The sequence below is a fragment of the Rhinolophus ferrumequinum genome, chromosome 3 (genome assembly GCF_004115265.2).
Source record: "Rhinolophus ferrumequinum isolate MPI-CBG mRhiFer1 chromosome 3, mRhiFer1_v1.p, whole genome shotgun sequence".
Taxonomy (NCBI): domain Eukaryota; kingdom Metazoa; phylum Chordata; class Mammalia; order Chiroptera; family Rhinolophidae; genus Rhinolophus; species Rhinolophus ferrumequinum.
Window position 1 is genome coordinate 32842110 of NC_046286.1, and position 6674 is coordinate 32848783.

The 6674-nt window shown below is 38.8% G+C and overlaps 1 pseudogene; it reads left to right on the plus strand.

Annotated features, from left to right (window-relative positions):
- The first annotated feature begins 240 nt into the window (after window positions 1-240).
- LOC117020640 (ferritin light chain-like) lies at window positions 241-3554 on the plus strand (annotated as a pseudogene).
- The last annotated feature ends 3120 nt before the right edge of the window (window positions 3555-6674 follow it).

A 6674-nucleotide genomic window follows, 5' to 3' on the forward strand; every position in this document is an offset into this window, starting at 1 on the left:
CAGTCACATTGTCTACAAATGACACTCTTGTGGTCATGTGATGCCCTCTCAGAAACTGTCTCTTCAGATATTTGGTATGACCCAACTTAAACCTTCAGCTTTTAATCTTAAAACAGTTCTCCTAAAGAAATGGGGAGTGGTTTCAAAGGGGCTGCATGTTCCAGTGTGGAAGAAAGAATGGTTCACTCTAGCTTTTGAATTTGTTTTTCTAATAAGTTGACCAACGAAGAGGGATCCAAGATGGTGGAATGGTAAACACTGTGCTTGCCTCCTCCCGAGACCAAATTAAAATTACAACTAAATTATAGAACAGTCAACTTGGACAACCATCTGAAGTCTAGCTGAATAGAGGTTTTATAACTAAGGATATAAAGAAAAAGCCACATGGAGATTGGTTGCGGGGGTGGAGGATAGAGATGTGGAACAGAAGGCCCCACTTGCATGTGGCAGTTGAGAAATAGGAAAGATATCTTGGTTGCAGAGGTCTCCCCAGGAGGAATGAGGGACCCCAGGCCCATATTGTGTTCCCCAGCCACAAGTAACAGTGCCAGGAAGAGGAGCCCCCACAAATATGGCTGTGAAAAACAGTGGTCATGCCAACTATCTGGGTGGGATGGAAGGCTGTGGGAAACTCAGATTTCCTCTTAAAGGGCCTGTGAAAAAACTCCTTCACTTGCAGGCATTCACCCTGGGCTCTGGCAGAGAGACAGTGACTTGGGAGGCATCAGCTACTCAGTCTCTCAGGGAGAGACTAAGTTGTGTGACTGCAGAGTGAGGACTGGAGGAACAGTTGCAATATTCCCTGTATAGAACTCTCCTCCTGTGCAGCCGGCAGTGGTCACCATCTTTCCTGTGCTAAGCTACCCCCGCATGGCCAAATCTGGATCTGCAATGGCCTGGTGAACTTGACTTGCTCCGTCGCTCTCTCCACCCTGAAGACTCCCTGGGATCCCGTCCTGCCCAACTTGCTCAACACCTAAGGCATTTTCTTAGTGAACAGCGAGCCCCTGCTGCATTGCACTCTTTCTTGGACAACTCTTGGGGGTCCGTGGGCTCCAGGTGGGCAGCAGCTGGCCTTAGTGTGCTCTGACACATTTGCTGATTAGCTCCAGGCTCAGCACTGGCACCAAACCAAAATCTACATTAACCTGGTGAACACTTGTCCCACTCTGGTGACTAAACAAAATGGATATAAGCAATCTGCCAGCCGCAGAGTTCCAAACGTTGGTTACAAGGATGCTCAATGATTTCAGAGAGAACTTCAACAAAGAGATAGGAAACATAAAAATGGAGATAAAAAACATAAAAAAGAACCAGTCAAAAGTGAAGAATACAATAACTGAAATAAAGAATGCACTAGAAGGAATCACCAGCAGACTAGATGAAGCAGAGGATCGAATCAGCCATTTAGAAAACAAAGTAGCAGAACACACCCCATTGGAACAACAAAAAGAAAAAGAATTTTTAAAAATGAGGATAGTTTAAGAGAACTCTGGGACAACATCAGCATAGCAATATTTGCAGTATAGGGGTACGAGAAGGAGAAGAGAGAAAACAAGGGATTGAGAACCTATTTGAAGAAATAATGACTGAAAACTTTCCTCACTCAGCAAAGAAAACAGACATACAAGCCCAGGAAGTGCAGAGTCCCAAACAAGATGAATTCAAATAGGCCCATACCAAGACACATTAAATTAAAATGGCAAAGGTTAAAGACAAAGAGAGAATCCTAAAAGCAGCAAGAGAAAGGCAGCTAGTTAATTACAAGGGAACTCCCATAAGACTGTCAGTTGATTTCTCAATAGAAACTTTGCAGGCATGAAGGGATTGGCACAAAATATTCAAAGTGATGCAAAGCAAGGACCTACAACCAAGACTACTCTACCCAGCAAGGCTATCAATTAGAAGGAGAGATAAAGAGCTTTCTAGACAAGAAAATGATAAAGGAGTTCATCACTACCAAGCCAGTATTACAAGAAATGTCAAAGAGACTTCTAAAAGAAGAAGAAGGTGTGTGTGTCGAGGGAGAATATAAAGATAAATAATAAAATGACAATAACTATGTATCTATTGATAATTGATTTAAATGTAAATGGATTAAACGCTCCAATCGAAAAACATATGGTAGCTGAATGGATAAGAAAAGACCTATACATATGCTGCCTACAAGAATCCCACTTAAGATCGAAGGAAACACACAGACTGAAAGTAAAGAGTTGGAAAAACATTTTTCATGCAAATGGAATGGAAGAATAAACTGGGGTAGCAATACTTACATCAGACAAAATAGACTTTAAAACAAAGGCTGTAATAAGAGACAGTGGGACATTACATACTGATAAAAGATCAATCCAATAAGAGGATATAACCCTTGTAAACATATATGCAGCCAACATAGGACCACCTAAATATATAAAGCAAATATTGGCTGACATAAATTGAAAGATCGATAGTACTACAATCATACTAGGGGATATTCCATTGACACCAATGGACAGATCTTCCAGACAGAAAATCAACAAGGAAACAGTGGCCTTAAATGACACTAGATCAAATGGATTCAATTAAAAATTTTAGAGCATTTCAACCCAAAGCAGCAGAATATACATTCTTTTCAAGTGCACATGGAACATTTTCCAAGATAGACCTCATGTTAGGCCAACAAAACAGGTCTCGATAAAGATAAGAGGACTGAAATCACATGAAGCATCTTCTCTGATAACAATGGTATGAAACTAGAAATCAACTCAAGTAGAAAACTGAAAAACAAACAAACACATAGAGGTTAAATAACATGCTACTAAATTATGAATAAGTCAACAATGAGATCAAGAAAGAAATCAAAAGATACTGGAGACAAATGAAAATGAAAACACAATGACCCGCCAGTGCCCTTGGCTGTCCCTCAGATCTGTCTCTTGCTTCAACAGTGTATGGACAGAACAGACCCAGGGACACCCCTCCTTCCAGCCTCCCACCACCCTCCAACCTCTTTTCCAGTCTCAACCTTCAGAATCACCTCAGCCATTCTTGGCCTCTGAGACCAGCCAACACCGTTTTTTTTTAGCTTAACTCCTTATTGCTGAACAACCATAAGCCCTCAAGTTCATCAGAATTATTCCACCGAGGTGGACGCTGCTGTAAACTGCCTGGTCAACTTGCATCTGAGGGCATCCTATACCTGTCTCTTTCTGGGCTCTATTTTGACAGCAACGAAGTGGCTCTAGATGGTGTGAGCCACTTCTTCCACAAGTTAGCCAAGAAGAAATGTGAGGGAACCTAATGTCTCTTGAAAACGCAAAACCAGCATGGCGGTTGCGCCCTCTTCCAGTATCTGCAGAAACCTTTCCAAGGTGAGTGGGGTAAAATTCAGGATGCCATGGAAGCCGCCATGGTCATGGAGAAGAACCTGAACCAGGCCCTTTTGGATCTGTATGCCCTGTGTTCTGCCTGTGCAGAATCCCATCTCTGTGACTAACATCTGCAGGCTGGCTAGCCCCCAGGCCGGGCTTGGCGAGTATCTCTTCGAAAGGCTCACCCTCAGGCACGACTAGGAGCCTTTGGAGCCCAGAGGCCTTTGAGGGGCCCCTCTACATCCCCTTGGCATTGGGCTTCTGCCTGAGCCTCTCCCTGAAATCATCAGGGAGCCTTCTAACCACCCCGGAGCCCTCTCCAATGCTGTGGACCAAATTGAAACAATAAACCTTTTCACAGCAAAAACAAAAACAAAACAAAAACAAAAAAAACCCCACAATGACCCAAAATCTATGGGACCCAACAAAAGCAATCATCAGAGGGAAATTCATAGCAATGTCAGCCAACTTCAAGAAACAAGAAAAATCTCAAATAAACAATCTAAACTTAAACTTAATAGAACTAGAAAAAGAACAGCAAACCAACCCCAAAGTGAGTAGAAGGAAGGAAATAATAAAGATCAGACTAGAAATAAAAAAAATAGAGTCTTAAAAAAATACAAAAGATCAATGAAGACAAGAGCTGGTCCTTTGAAAAGATAAAATTGATAAACCTTTAACTAGAGTCATCAATAAAAAAAGAGAGGACACAAATAAAATTAGAAATACAAGAGGAGAAGTGACAATGGACACCATAGAACTACAAAAGATTATGAGAAAATATTATATGCCAACAAATTGGACATTCTGGAAGAAATGGATAAATTCCTAGAAATGTACAATCTTCCAAGAATGAATGAAAAGAGCAGAAAATCCGAACCAAACGATTATTACTAATGAAATCAAATCAGTAATCAAAACCTTCCCAACAAACAAAAGTCCTGGACTAGATGGCTTTACAGATGAGTTTAACCAAACATTCAAAGAAAAATTAACAGCTATCCTTTTAAAACTATTCCGAAAAATTCAAGAGGAGGGAAAGCTCTCAAGCTCATTTTGAAAGGCCACTATTACCCTGATTCCAAAACAAGACCAAAAAACCTCCAAATACATACACACACACACACAAACACACACACACACACACATATGTATTCCTGATGAACATAGATGAAAAAATTCTCAGCAAAATAGTCGCAAACCAAATACAATAATACATTAAAGACCATACACCATGATCAAATGGTATTTATTCCTGGGATGCAAGGTTGATTCAATATCTGCAAAACAATTAATGTGACACACCACATAACAAAAGATAAAAATCACATGATCATATCAATAGATGCAGAAAAAGCACTTGACAAAATCATCATTTATGATAAAAATTCTTATCAAAGTGGGAATAGAGGGAACATACCTCAACATAATAAAGGCCATATATGACAAACCCACAGCTAACATCATACTCAACTGGAAAAAGCTAAAAGCATTTTTCTTTAGATCGGAACAAGACAAGGATGCCCACTTTTACCACTTGTATTCAATATAGTACTGGAAGTCCTTAGCCACAGCAATCAACAATAAAAAGAAATAAAAGGCATCAAATTGGAAAGGAAGAAATAAAACTGTAATTATTTGCAGATGACATTATACTATAAATAGAGAACCCTAAGGAGTCCACCAAAAAACTATTAGAAGTGATAAATGAATTCAGTAAAGTATACAATTCAATAAAGGATACAAAACTAATATTCAGAAATAGTTTGCATTGTATATACCAATAAAGAACTGTCAGAAAGAGAAATTAAGAAAACAATCCCATTTACAAATTGCATAAAAAAAAAAAATTTAGGAATAAATTTAACCAAGGAGGTACAAGACCTATACTTGGAAAACTATAAGACACTGAAGAAAGAAACTGAAGAAGATACAAATAAACTGAAGCATATACCATGATCATGGCTAGGGAGAATTAACATCCTTAAAATGTCCATACTACTAAAACCAATCCATGGATTCAATGAAATCTCTATCAAAATATCAAAATACCAATGGCATTTTTCACAGAACTAGAACAAATAATATTAAAATTTATATGGAACTACAAAAGACCCCAAATAGCCACAGCAATCTTGAGAAAAAATAACAAAATTGGAGGTATCATGCTGCCTGATATGAAATTATACTACAAGGCTATAATAATCAAAACAACATGGTACTGGCATAAAAACAGACACATAGATCAATAAAATAGAGGATCTAGAAATAAACCCACGCTTATGAGGCCTGACAATTGAGTTTGTGAACTTGTTGTAACAATGTTGCTAACCTTTTTTTGATATCAGAGGGATTATTCATCATGATTTTGTACCAACTGGACAAACAGTTAACCAAGTTTACTATTTGGAAGTGCTGCAAAGGCTGCGTGAAAAAGTCAGATGATCTGAACTTTTTGTCTACAGTTCATGGCTCTTGCATCATGACAATGCACCGGCTCACATGGCACTGTCTGTGAGGGAGTTTTTAGCCAGTAAACAAATAACTATATTGGAACACCCTCCCTAATCACCTGATCTTCTTTCTTTACCCCAATGACTTCTTTCTTTACCCGAAGATAAAGGAAATACTGAAAGAAAGACATTTTGCTGACATTCAGGACATCAAGGGTAATATGATAGCTCTGATGGCCATTTCAGAAAAAGAGTTCCAAAACTGCTTTGAAGGGTAGACTAGGCACTGGCATTGGTGCATAGTCCTCTCCAATGCTGAAGTACTTCCCAAGTATACCATAAGTACTTCAAAGGTGACTGTGGTGATACTCAGCAATTAGGTATGTAGTACTTTTTCTATGATGAGTTCACGAACTTCACTGTCTGACCTCGTATGTGGTCATTTAATCTATGACAAAGGAGGCAAGAACAGACAGTGGGGTAAAGACAGTCTATTCAACAAACGGTATTGGGAAAACTGGACAGACGTGTGCAAAAGAAAAAAAAAACAGAAAGAAACTGGACCGCCTTCTTATACCATATACAGAATAAACTCAAAACGAATTTAGAACTTAAATGTTAACACTCGAAACCATAAAACTCCTAGAAGAAAAACATAGGAAGTAAACTTCCTGACATTGCTCTTTAATGTTTTTTTCTGATACATCTCCTCAGGCAAGGGAAACAAAAGAAAAAATAAACAAATGGAACTACATCAAACTAAAAAGGTTTTGTACAACAAAAAAACCATCAACAAAATTAAAAGACAGCCTACTGAATGGGAGAAGATATTTGCAAATGATACATCTGACAAGGGTTTGATATCCAA